A 14,440-nucleotide genomic window follows, 5' to 3' on the forward strand; every position below is an offset into this window, starting at 1 on the left:
GGTTGGGGACACTGTTGTTAGAGAAAGGGGACCAAGCAGATTAGAGAATGTTCTCCTGAGAACTGGTTGTTTGGTCTAATTTGGGAAGGAAGAGTAGGAGTTATCTACATGGATAAAGAAAAGAAGGACATTCTAGGTAGAGCATGTGCTGTGGTGTAGAAGTATAAAAGAACCTGGAATACTTAAGACATCAAGAAGATCAGAATGGCTAGAGTTTGTGAAGGGGGTCAGGGGAGATGAACCTGCGAAGGAATAGAACAGTTAGGTCCTGAAAGACCATTTTTGCCATAAAAAAAGAAGTTGGATTTTATTCTGTAGGTTAAAGGAATTTATTCAGAAGTATGATGTGATGATACCTGAGTTCTAAAAAGATGATTTGGAAGACAGTATAGAAATGGCTTTAGCAGGTGGGACACCTGGGTGGCTCAGTTGGTTAAGTGTCTGCCTTCGACTCAGTTCATGATCTCAGAGTCTTGGGATTGAGCCCTGTGTGTTGGGCTCCCTGCTCAGCGGGGAGCCTGCTTCTCCCTCTCCCTTTGTGGCTCCTCCAGCTTGTGTTCTCTTGCTTGCTGACAAATAAATAAATAAAATATTTGAAAGAAAAAAAAAGAAATGACTTAGAGGGTGAGTCTGGAGGCAGAGAGTATAGTTAGGAGACTTGCAGTGGTGAGAGATAATGAGAGCCAAACCCAGATTTACTAATATGCTAATATGCTGTTTCTATTTTTATTTATTTTTTTAAAGATTTATTTATTTATTTGACAGACAGAGATCACAAGCAGGCAGAGAGGCAGGCAGAGAGAGAGAGAAGAGGAAGCAGGCTCCCCTCTGAGCAGAGAGCCCAATGCGGGGCTCAGTCCCAGGACCCTGAGATCATGAGCTGAGCTGAAGGCAGAGGCTTTAACCCACTGAGCCACCCAGGTGCCCCAATTCTTTTTATTACTCTAATCACAGCTTCTATTACATGTAACTCAAGAGATTATCCATCTCAATTACACTATTGAGCAGAAATATCCAGTGTACTGAGAATCACATCATCTCCTCTATCGCCTATATGCACTAGTGGAGAAAAATCAAAGTGGACTCAATTTTAAGTGAACTACCTCAGAGAAACAAACCCATCAGCCTCTACATACAAAAAACTGGGAGCTGTGAATGTACAGGTAAAGTTTGTAGTATTGCACCTGAACCTGTTTTTCCCAAACCTTTCCCAGTCTCTTAGTCAGTCTGTAAATATTTGATTGAATACTCACTATTTTGAAGAATGGTGCATACAGCTAAAGCTGGTTTTTGTGGAATAGGCACATGGAGATAACTATGGAAAAGCAGTTTTTAGATCTCCTTAATTCTTTTCCTGATTTAGAAGTGGGGCCTCTTCCAGAATTTATTTACTATCACAAGGGATCCATATAGCATTTGGACTCTGAGCAGATGTAGGTTTCTTTACCTTTTTTACAGCAGCTGCCAATGATTCATCCAGCTGCTAAGAGGAAGCTGCTCCAAGTTCTCCTTGTTTTTCCTGTGCCATAAACAAGACCTGGATTTTATGCTGGATATTTATTGTTAGGCTTCTTAATCAGACAGCCTCTGATTTCTTAAAGACCAAATGCAACATTTGCAGCTAGGTGATCCTAAAATCTTTGGTTAAGTCATTTTAATATATTCTCAGCTTCTTCCAGGAAACTTTAGAACATCTTTCAGTCCCAGAGTGTTCCCAATTTTAATCCAGAACGAGCGAAAACACTCAGAGGCAAAGTTCCAAAATAAAGTACTTATTAAGCCCCATTTTTTCAACTGAATGCCACGTACCTGACTCCTACTCAGAGGAGCTGATACTATATTGTTCTCCCGCAGATGACTTCCTTAGAACATCTTGTACATATTTTAGCATTATCAGGAAGAAACTGAGTCTTCTGGGAAACAGCACAAGAAGAGCAGAGTTCCAGCATAACATATCTAAAAACGAAGCCACCTGTTGAAAACTAAGGACCTGACGCTTTCTGGCAAGAAACCGTTTATCCTAGTTTTTAGCACATATAGGGATGCAGTGTCATTTCTGCATGACTGAGTACTGAATGATGCTAATTTTCCCATGTCTGAAATTCAAATAACCTCATGAAGATTATAGTGAATGTCTTGCTATCTAGGCAACTTTAGAGTCTTGGAAGCAAAAAGATCTATTCATATGTAATAAGCCTTTAAAATTCAACTTCTCACTTTGGTATTTCTTTCAGTGTGAAAGATTAATCTGAATTTTCCAAGTCTGGCAAAGATTAAAATTCCCTGAAGTAAATCTTCACTTCTGTTTAGGAATATTGGCTCAAAAGAGCTATTGTCCGCAGTTTATTTTTACAGTTTGTTAGAATTTAATTTTGAGCTTTATGCTTTTACAAATGAACAAACACATGCACACATATGTTTGTGTATTTCATTTAATAAAAGTACGAGAGCTACTTCCTCTTCTGCCCATGAAGAAGTACTTACTTAGGGAATTGTCCTCTTGCCATAAACAACTAGAAAATCAGACCGTGTATCTGAAACAATTCTTTCAGACATTGAACAACAGTTAATCTGGGGCTGTGGTCTCTGAGGGGCAGTTGCCAAGCAACAGTACCGGAGAGGAGATCCAAAGAGCACAGCAGTCTTACTTAGTTGAGGAGGCAGAGATTGGGGGTTGGAGAGGCCACAGTGGCCAGAATTTGCAGGGCAGAGTACCAAAGAGGAGGGAGTTGCTTGGTAAGCTCCAGAGAGCTGCGAGCGGGTATTTGAGTCTCTGGCTACAAACTCTGCACATGTGTGGGTTGGAAAAAGAACCACCAGAAAACAGTAGGCCCAACAATTCCTGGAGTATACTCAGGGCCAGGAATAGTTCACGCTGCTACCAGCCAAAGTGGAGAAACCTCAAAGTACATTGGGCATGGACACTGGATAGGGCCCTCAGCAGCTTAAAAACAAAAAGGCTTGGATGGGTCTATCTGCAAGTAATTTAACTGTATACCAAAACAAAATTCAGTACTCTTTAAAGAACTCAGTAAAATCTAGCATTCAATAACATAAAATCAACAATGTCTGGCATCCAGTTAAAAATTTTCAGACATTAGAAGAAGCTTATGACCCATAACCAGGAGAAAAATTAGTCAGTAGAAACACAGACCCAAAAAAGACAGAGATAATAGAATTAGCTAACAAGGACCTTCACACAATTATTTTTGATCATATAAATATGCTCAAGTATGTAAAGGGAAACATGACTATGATTAGGAGATAAATGGAAGTTATTAAAAGATGCAAAAGAAATTTCTAGATTAAAAATATAAAAATGAAAATGATGATAGTAATTAACAGTTATGAAGTTGCTTCATATGTAGAATATCTAATTTTTCTTTACAACAATCCTCTGTGTTAGGTAGATACTATTCTTATCACTTTTTCACAGAAAATGAAACTTAGATTCAGAAAGTTAAAGAACTTGTTCTAGATCACAGACCTAGTAAGTGAAAACACCAATGCTGAAGAAGCCAGAAAGTTGACAAGAGGGAGTATTATTTTTTAATGTGTTTTCCATCAGATAGTGTGTGAGGTGCTTGAAATACAACTGAATAAATGACAATACTAGCCCTCAAGGAGCTCACATTTCAGTAGAGTAGTCTCGAATAGTTTCCCTGGAGTGTAAGTGATCATTAAAGCCATATATAAGATTCAATGATAGTGCAAGGGAGGAAATAGTTCTTCAGCAGAAGCTGGGAAAGGCTATAAAGGAATAGGCAGTTGGGAGGGATCTTGGAGTAGTGGAAAGCTATTAAGCAAATAAGGAGTACATTCTAACAAGAAAAAACAAGATTTTTGAAAGTATGATGACATGAAACACTATGGTTCCTAGTGGGAAACTGTAGGAAGTTCATTGTGGCTGGTGCTTAGTACCTAAGAAGGAAACATCCTCCTACTCAGTTGAACCTTACCAATTTGTTGGTATTTTCACATAGGAGACTGGCAAAAATATGGAAAATGGGAGGGAAGACAGGTATTAGGACCAGTTCGGAACCAGTAGAAAAGCACAGGAAGTGGCAGGGAGAGGAATAGCTCTTTAAGGTTGGTTTGACAGGACTTGCTGATTGACTGGGTGCAAGTGTGGGAGAGAAGGGTCAAGAAGGAATGCCAGAATCTAACGTATTGCCAATTTCATCCATCTCTTCTTTTTCTCTTTCCTTTTTTTTTTTTCTTCAATTTTTTCATTTTTTATGTTTTACTCTGCATTCACTGTGATTTGTCTTCAGAGTCTAGGTATACTCATTCATTCAACAAACACTTATGCATTCGTTGCTAGTGATACAGCAGTGAGTGAAAGCAGAAATTCTTGCTCTCGTGGAGTTTGTTGTCTGATAATTTAGAGATTTGGGGGAAAAAATCCCTTATTTATGAAAGAAGATTACAGTCTACGAATCAGAGACTTGTAATCAGTCTATATAATCATCTGATAAAAACTGCTTTTCCTAAAACAGCTAAAGTTATGGTGGTTAAAGTGATCTCAAGGGAAAATGCAGAGAGTTTAGGTTGTAACAAAGGTTTTGGTCTGGCTTCTCTGTGTAACTGCCTCAGACTTCCACCTGATTTTGCTTGTCACTAATTCTCATCCTCACCACTAAAAACCATTCTGTGAGGATTAACAGTGCTCGCTGCAGGAATGGGTGGCGGTCTTGTTTGAAATATTAAAGAGCATTTGTTACTTTTGTCACTTTAAAAACCAACAAAAATCTTTCCACGTAATCTCTTCAGTCCTGTGGTTTCCTCCAGCCAGTCCTCTGTGCCAGCTACCACCAGAGCTCCACGGCTCCCCATTTGTCCCAGAAACCTGATGTGGCCAGTAAACAACTTCTTCAGCCTTCCGTTCCTGGTTCCTGTCTTCCGTTCTACGTATTTCTTTGCAATTCTAATTTTCTTTTATTTTTCCATCTTTACTTCCTTCTTCAAAACCTTTTGTCCACGGAGAACATTGACTTGTGATGTCCCCTCAAATCTTTTACCTCGCTACCTCCAGTAACTTTAATCTTTCCCTCTATTTAATGTTCCTTTTTTTTTTTTTTTTTTTTCCTATTTCGGTTATTTGGGGCTATCACACATGTCACACAAGCATTCCTGGAATGCTTTTGTCACCACCTCCTTTCCCACCCAACTCTCCTCGCCCTCCATGCTTAATACCCTTAGGTTGCTAACCTCTCTTTATCCTTTTCAGTCTTAGTTTAAAGGTCAGCTCCTTAAAAGACCTTCTTTGCCCCGCCCTTCCTCATCTGAGTTAGATCCCTTCATTATTCTTCTGCAAATCATCCATCATTTTAATCGGACTGCTTATTACAGTTTCTGGCTAAGTGTTTTTTGGATGACTCTATTTAATGTCCGCCTCCCTTATTAAACTGTAAGCTTGTTGAGGGCAAGAACCTTGTTTGTTCTGCCAATAACTACATTTCTAGCTCCTAACACATGTAAATTATTTCTTTTTTTGTTATTTAATATGAAGGTTCACCACTTCCCAATCACTATTCAATGATCTGTGATTACTGAACAGATTATATTACTATCTCTTATATTGGAGGGTAGAGTTGTTTCAGAAGAGCTTTATACTCTTCAATTTTGTTTTGGGGCTTTGATTTAAAATGATAATAGCGACTCCTTATTGATCACCTACTGTAGGTAAGGCACAAACCTCACATTCAAAATGCCCCACTGAAAAATGGCCCATTCAAAGCTATACAGTATCAGTCAACATCTAAGTAAAATAATGTTCAGTACCCTCTGATGCTTCCAAACAAGGATTAAAAAGATTTAGATCATGGTCTGTATGCAAACTTTATTTATTTTTATTTATTTATTCTGAGAGAAAGAAAGAGAGCATTGAAGGAAGAGGATGAGGGAGAGGGAGAGGGAGAGAGAGAAGCTCAAGCAGGCTCCATCCCCAGCGCTGAGACCAGTCTCACGACCTGAGATCATGGCCTGAGCTGAAATCAAGAGTTGAACACTTAACCAACTGAACCACCTATGTGCCCCATGATCTGTATGCAAGTTTCAAACATTGACAAGGATGTAACTAGTACTGCCTCCTCTTCTTTTGTATTCTGGGTCGTGCCTTTATGCTCTGAAAGGAATCACAAACTGCTAGTGGTCAGCTGACAACACGTGCCTTGGCCTGCAGTTATGTCTTCTTTGGCTAGCAGTATTAAAAATAATTTTTTTAGGAGTCGTGTAGGTGGCTCAGTCAGTTAACCCTCTGACTCTTGATTTCAGCTCAGGTCTTGATCTCATGGTGATGAGTTCAAGCCCTGTGCTGGGCTCTGCAGTAGGTGTGGAGCCTACCTTAAAAAAGAAATAAAAAATTTTTAAAAATAATTTTTTAAAATTAGATGCCAACATTTAACGTAAAAATCTCCATTCAATTTCACTTGAAGAATGGAAAATCATCCCAATACCATGCCCACATTCCAACAGAGAGGCAGTTTGCCAGGGGAGAGCTACAGCTGCTCCCTTTAGACAGGGTGTATGGTGGCCTCAGATTTGCCACCATCCCCAGCTGCCTTGCTTCATCTGCTTATGATTCCTGCCTGGCCTCTGTAGGCATTCGAGTTTGCTACCATTGCTAGGACTTCTTGGTCCATTTATAATCACTTGAAAGGTAGAGTTACACTCTTAATTCTGAATGAGGAGTCAGGAACTTATTCTTTGACTAGATTCTCTTTCTCTTTTCTCCTTGTTATCTTGAAATCTCAAAAAATTTTAGAATTTAAAGGGACCTTAGAAGTCATCTTGTGTTGAAATTAGGAATAAGGTTTTAAAATATATTTATCCCTTGATTGTGGTAAAATATACATAACATGAAATTTACATTCTAGACACTTTTTAAATAGAGAAATGTTGGGGCACCTGGTTGGCTCAGTCATTAAGCGTCTGCCTTCGGTTCAGGTCATGATTTCAGGGTCCTGGGATCAGGCCCCGCCTTGGGCTCCCCTCATCAGGGAGCCTGCTTCTCCCTCCTCCACTCCTCCTACTTGTGTTCCCTCTCTCACGGTCTCTCTCTCTGTCCAAGAAATAAATAAAATCTTTTTTAAAAATTAAAAAAAAAAATAGAGAAATCTTTCTTGGTGATAAAATATAAATAACATAAAATTTAACATTTTAGCCATTTTTTAAAAGATTTGATTTATTTATTTGAGAGAGAGGGAGAGCATGAGCTGGGGACCAGGGGGCAGGTGGAGAAGGAGAAGCAGGTTCCCTCCTGAGCGTGGAGCCCAATGTGGGACTCAATCCCAGGATGCTGAGATCATGACCTGAGCTGAAGTCAGATGCTTAACCGACTCAGCACCCATTTGAACCACTTTTGAATGTACATACAGTTGAGTGGTATTAACTACATTCACATTGTTGTGCAACCATCACCACCATTCATCTCCCTAATTTTTTCACCTTCCCCAAACTGAAACATTTTACCCATTAAAAAGTTACTCCCCATTTCCCTATCCTCTAGCCCCGAATAACCAGTATTTTATTTTCTGTCTCTATGTCTTTGACTATTCTAGGTTTCTCATATAGATGGAATTACATGATATTTGTCCCATTGTATCTGGCTTATCTCACAAAGCATGATGTTCTCACAGTTCATCCATGTTGTAGTATGTGTCAGAATTTCATTCCTTTCTATCCATTGTGTATATATATCATATTTTGTTTGTCAGTTCATCTGTCAACAGACACTTGGGATGCTTCTACCTTTTGGCTATTGTGAATAACACAGCTTTAAACATAGGTGTGCAAGTATATGTGTTAGTTCCTGTCTTTGATTCGTGACCATTTTCTTAGGAGTAGAATTGATAGGTCATATGACAATTCTATGTTTAACTTTTTAAGGAATTGCCATACTCTTTTCCATAGTAGCTTCACCATTTTACATGCGTACAAGAAATTCACAAGGATTCCAGTTTTTCCAGATCTTCAACAACACTTGCTATTTCCTGTTGTTTTGATAAAAGGCATCCAAATGGGTATGAAATCATATCTCATGTTTTGATTTGATTTTCCATGTTTTGATTTGCATGTCCCCAATGAGAAATGATGTTGAACATCTTTTCATGTACTTATTGGCTATTGGATTTTTTTTTTTACCAGTTGCATTTTTAAAAATTTATTTTAATTCCAGTGTAGTTAATATACAGTGTTATTTTAGTTTCAGGTGTACGATATGGTGATTCAGCAGTTCTGTATATTACTTAGTGCTCATTAAGATAAGTGTATTCTTAATTCGCTTCACCTGTTTCCCCCATCCTTCCAACCATTTCCTCTCTGGTAGCCATCTGTTGTTCTCTATAGTTAAGAGTCTGTGTCCTGGTTTGTCTCTCTTTTTTCCCCCTCTTTGCTCATTTGTTTTGTTTCTTAAATTCTACATATAAGTGAAATCATATGGTATTTGTCTTTCTCTGACTGACTTATTTTCTTTAGCATAATACTTTCTAGCTCCATCCATGCCATTGAAAATGGCAATATTTCATTCTTTTTTATAGCTGAATAATATTCCTGTGTGTGTGTAGATATATGCCACATCTTTTTAATCCATTCATCTATGGATGGACACTTGAATTGCTTCCATAGTTTGACTATTGTAAATAATGTTGCAGTAAATTTCGGAGCTTATATATCCCTTGGAATTACTGTTTTTGTACCCAGTAGTGTGGTTACTGGATCATAGGGCAGTTCTATGTTTAATTTTTTGAGGAACATCCATACTGTCATAAAATTACTGTTTAATTTTTTGAGGAACTTCCAAACTGGTGGTGTCTACACCAGTTTGCATTCCTACCAACAGTGCACAAGGGTTCCTGAGCAGGGGGCCTGATAATCAGATTCAATCCCAATCATGACTGCAGCTGAAGGCAGATACTTAATGACTGAGCCACCCAGGCACCCCCATCTTTTTGCCCTCTTGATAGTATCCTTTGGTGCACAAAAGGTCTTAATTTTGATGAAGCCTGGTTTATCTATTTTTTCTTTTGTTCCCCATGCTTTTGGTGTTCTATCTATGAAACATTGTCAAATTCAGTGTCATGAAGACATTGGGTTGTTTCCTTCTAAGAGTTTTATAGTTTTAGCTGTAAAGTTAAGGTCTTTGATCCATTTTGAGTTAATTTTTGTATAAGGTGTGGATCAGATTCCTTCTTTACATGCAGGTATCTGTTTTCCCCAGCACCACTTGCTGGAAAGATTTATTGAATAGTCCTTTCCCCAATGAATGGTACCCTTATTGAAAATCAATTGACCATACCTTTGAAGATATGTTTCTGGGCTCTATATTCTATTCGAGTGGTCTATATATCTGTCTTTATGGCAGTATCATACTGTTTTAAGTTCTGTAGCTTTGTATGAAGTTTCAAAGTTAGGTAATTTGAGTCCTCCAACTTCATTCTTCTTTTTCAAGGTTGTCCTGGCTATTCAGGGCCCCTTGCAATTCCATATAAACTCAAGGATTAGCTATACCATTTCTGGGAAAAAGTTTGTTGGGATTTTGATAAGGATTGTGCTGAATCTGTAGATTTCTTTGGATAGTATTGACATCTTAACAATGTTAATTCTTCTGTTAAATAAAAAAAACTCAACCAAGTAAATTGTAAAGAACTAACTGACTTTATTAACAGATTCATAGGGGCACCTGGGTGGCTCAGTTGGTTGAGCTTCCTACTCTTGATTTTGGCTCAGGTCATAATCTTGGGATTGAGCCTCGAGTCTGGCTATGCGCTCAGTGCGGGAGTCTGCTTGTCCCTGTCTCTCCCCCTTTGGCCCTTCCCATCTGCCTCTCTCCCCTCATTCTTGTGTACTTTCTCTCTCTAAAATGAATAAATAAAATCTTTAAAAAAATAATAGATCTATGAATCAGGCAGCATCCCATCTAGCATGTAGAGGGGAGTTTCACTGAGCTGCTGAAAAAGAAAGGCTTTTAAAGATAAAGAGGGAGCCGAAAGAAGGAAATTATTATTGAAGAATGCACTGTTTAAAGCAAGGGTCACCCTCCTAAGGGGATTGGAAGAGATATATCAGTAAATTTCCTCCTCCTTGTCAGGTGACTCCCATATTGACTGGTTAAAAGTAACCTTCCTGGGGAGTTGAAACTGCCATTAGGTTAGGTACTAAGCCTTGGTTTACTGACACAGGACCTTAATCTAAGTGATACCATTTTAGGCCTATGATTTTCTTTTTAAGTCTTTTTTAATGTCATTCAGCAGTGTTTTATAGTTTTCAATGTGCAAGTCTTTCACCTCCCTAGTCAGATTTATTCCTAAGTATTTTAGTCTTTTCATACAATTGTAAATGGAACTATTTTTCTTAGTTTCCTTTTCACGTTTTTCACTGCTACATTATGGAACTGTAGTTGGTTTTTGTGTGTTGATTGTGTATCCTCCATCTTTGCAGAATTCATTTATTAGTTGTAAAAATGTGTATGTGTGTATGAGAGGAGAGAGAGAGAGAGATTTTTAAGGTTTTCTACGCAGAAGATGATGTCATCTTCATACAGAGATAGTTTTACCATTTCCTTTCCAACTTGGATGCCTTTTATTTCTTTTTCTTACCTAATTGCTCTGGTTAGAACTTCCTGTACTGTGTTGAGTGGAAGTGGCAAAAGCAGGCATCCTTGTCTTATTCCTGATGTTGGGGGAAAACTTTCCAGTATTTGGTTTTGAGATAAAAGCTTGTCAAGAAAATTATGATTCACACAGATAATTCGCTTCAGATACTTAGAGCTTTGTTTTTCACATCTTGACATCCAGTCAAAAGTTTTTTTTTGTTAAACTGAATTAGTTTAGGGGTGCCTGGGTGGCTCAGTGGGTTAAAGCCTCTGTCTTTGGCTCAGGTCATGATCCCAGGGGTCTGGGATCAAGCCGCACATTGGTCTCTATGCTCAGCAGGGAGCCTGCTTCCTCCTCTCTCTCTCTGCCTATTTGTAATCTCTGTCTGTCAAATAAATAAATAAAATCTTTTAAAAAAACTGAATTAGTTTAGTTATATGTCTAAATATTCAAAATGCAGTGATAGTAAATTGTTGTGTCAAAGCTGAGTAACTAATGTACCTAACAATTGGCCACATTCCTAATTGATGAATAATCACTTTGGAGAAACCAATTAATTTTCTCAGCTAGTTTGAAAACTTTATTGTTTGGAGAAAAATAAATGTGTCTTATAACATTATATATGAGTTGATTAATGGTGTTATTTCTTAAGAAAATAAGATACCTCAGAGGCGTCTATCAATTGAGTTGTGTGCCCCAAAACTCATATTTTGGAGCCCTAACCCCAAGGTATTTGGAAGTAGGGTCTATAAAAATGTAAATTAGGTGATATGAAGTCATAAGGATAGGGTCCTGATCCAAAAGGATTAGTGTCCTTACAAGAAGAGACACCAGAGAGCCTATGCGCTCTCTTTGCCATGTGGCGGCACAGTGAGAAGGTGGCCTTCTGCAACCAGAGATACTCCCAGACACCGACCTTGCTAGCTCCTTGATCTTGGACTTCCAGTCTCCAGAACTGGAAGAAAATAAATTTCTGTTGTTTAAGCAACTCAGTCTATGGTATTGTTATGGCAGTTCAAGCAGACTAATACCAAGACCATCTTTTTACTCACTGGTTCAGTACAGAATAATTCTGTTTTGCATGCTGAGTCCAAATCCTGTTTTGATTCAACACTAACATTTTATCAGAGGCTATAGGTATGGCAGTGTATAAGCCTTATTGAGCTATTTGATTTATCTAAAATATCAGCAAGATTTCCAAGTTTCCAAGCAAGATTTCCAAGATTTCCTATGTTTAATGAATATATTTAAAGTAGAAATAATAACAATTGATTTCACTGACTGTTGTTCTGACAGTCTTATCTTAATAAGACTGACAGTCCGGGGCGCCTGGGTGGCTCAGTGGTTTGGGCTGCTGCTTTTGGCTCAGGTCATGATCTCAGGGTCCTGGGATCGAGCCCCGCATCGGGCTCCCTGCTCCGCAGGAAGCCTGCTTCCCTCTCTCTCTCTCTCTCTGCCTGCCTCTCTGCCTACTTGTGATCTCCGTCTTTCAAATAAATAAATAAAATCTTTAAAAAAAAAATAAGACTGACAGTCCATATCAATGTGTATAACACTTGACCTATGGTGTTTTGAAATAAGGCTTCCCTAATTTTAACTGCTAGTGCTTATCTACACAACATCTGAGGACATTTTTGTGCCTTGCCTTTATATGGTCCTCTGCTCCATAAATTTTTTCTGCCATTGCTTTTTCAGTCCCAGTTCAAACATGCCTACATTTTTTTTTTTACCACTTTAGTATCTTAACACTTGAAGACTTCTGTTTTATAACTATCAAACATTTATAAAGTAGAAAACCTACTTTGCTTGGTTCCATAACCACATCATATAGAGGCAAGTAAGAGGATGAGGGCTTGTTAACATCTGTACTCTCACCCAGTAGAATGTAAAGATTTTATATAATCTCAGTTTTTATGTTAATACAGTCCTGGATTAAAAAGAAGAGAAAATGAGAAGGGCAGATAAAAACCTTTCTAATCAGTAGCACATTTACATATATACATTTGTGTAGCCAGAGAAGCTCCACAGTGAGTTAATATGAAAGCACAGGTCAGTTGTGTCTGTGTAACAAAACTCCCTGTGGGAAAGATTTAGTATACATTTTGTTTTTCTCATAGATTTTAAATAAAGGTATGTTTTTAATAAGAAAAATATTAAAATTAAACATTTGTAGAACCTTATAAATGCCTCTGAAGAATTCTAGTCTTCTGGTTTGAAAACTATTGATGTACTTCAACCCTTCCCCCATCATACTGATAAAAAATCAGGGCCCCCCCCCACCAAAAAAAATGGGGGCCCAATATCTCCCAGCCAGTTGATAAATTCAGGCATTCTCTCAGTCAAGTGCCGTTGGCATTAGGATCAAGGGCTCCTGCTCTGATGCTAAATGAACATAAATATGATATTGAGTGATTTCCTGAAAGCCTAAAATGTGATCAGAGGAGTTAAGGCATAACAATATATAATGTGTTTGTCTGTGATCTTCTTTCATTGCTTTATAGACGAGGAAAGGTAGTGACAAATTTTTTAATTTCAAGTTCCATTTACCTGTCTTTTAGAGAAAAAAATGCATAGTTATTCCATTTTTTATTTAAAATTTAAAAATCATGATTCTTATTATTGGGGGAAGTATAGTACTTGTTTTACTACATCATAGTTCATGCTTTGAAGGGCATAATAAACAGAATTTGGAAGTTCTTTGAAAATATAACCAAGGATTTCTTTAAACGTTAGGCTGAAGGGAGATCCTCAGTATGAGATGTTTTAAACCCATTCTCTAAAGTAGATGTACCAGAAAACAGAATACTATGCCTTAGGCTTCTGAGATCTCCTGATTTCGTGGTTCTGTTAGAAACAAAAGTAAATGACTAATTTAAACTTACACAGTATGAATCAAAATAAAACGACCTTAGGTTAAAGATGTCAGTGTAATAAACCGTACTCAAATTTGGTTGTTTTGGTAGATTTTAAGCTGGCAATATATAAAAGAAAGTCTAAGTAGTGTTGAAAATTTAATCTTTTCCAGTTTTATGTTGCTTGGCATAACCTGCTCTTCATTCCCACTGCCACCACCTGACCCTAATTTCAAACGATAGTTAATCGGAGAGTTTGTCCTAATTAACCCAGCACCAGAGAGATTGTCAAAAAGACAGATTCCTTGAGTCCACCTCCCAATTTACTAAATCAGTCAGCAGGGGAGGGGCTTGGGATTTTCTTTTCTTTTCTTTTTTGCAAGCATTTCAGGTGATTCTTATTATCTCTCAAGTGTGGGAAACATTGAATAACTTTTGAACTTTTTTTTTCTTTGCTCCAGTCCTTGCTCTACATCAGTGGTTTTCAACCCTAGCTGCATATCAAGTTCACTTAGGGAAGTTTAAAAAAAATACAGTGATGCCGAGGCCCTGTCCCAGACTGATTTAATCAGAATCTTTTGGGTTGGGGCCTATGCTATTTTTTTTTTTTTGAAAAGTTTAAAGTAAAAAAAATGTTTTGCAGTATAACATATGTAGAGAAACGTGCAAGGCAATAAACATACAGTACAATGGATTTCTACAAAATAAACATAATCCTATAATATTCATCCAGATAAAGATAGAGAATCTCTCCAGCATGGCAGACGCCTCTCCCAGGCCCCCGTCTAGTCATTAATCCCCTCGAGGTTATCATTAGTCTCACTTCTATCACCATAACCTTTATGTGCCTGATTTTGAACTTTCCATTGCTAGAATCATAGAGCATGTGTACTCTTCTGTGTCTGGCTTCTTCTGCTCAGTGTTATAGTTCTCATTTGTTGTTGGGCTTAGCTACAGTTCCTTTCTGTTGTTATACAGAATTCCATTTTATAT

The 14,440-nt window shown here is 37.9% G+C and overlaps 1 protein-coding gene across 6 annotated transcripts in view; it reads left to right on the top strand.

Annotated features, from left to right (window-relative positions):
* Positions 1-14,440, top strand: part of CSTPP1 (centriolar satellite-associated tubulin polyglutamylase complex regulator 1) — a 168,088-nt gene that overhangs the window by 82,315 nt on the left and 71,333 nt on the right. The gene's annotated exons all lie outside the window — the stretch shown is intronic.

Source organism: Mustela nivalis (assembly GCF_964662115.1).
Source record: "Mustela nivalis genome assembly, chromosome: 9".
In the NCBI taxonomy this organism is placed as follows: domain Eukaryota; kingdom Metazoa; phylum Chordata; class Mammalia; order Carnivora; family Mustelidae; genus Mustela; species Mustela nivalis.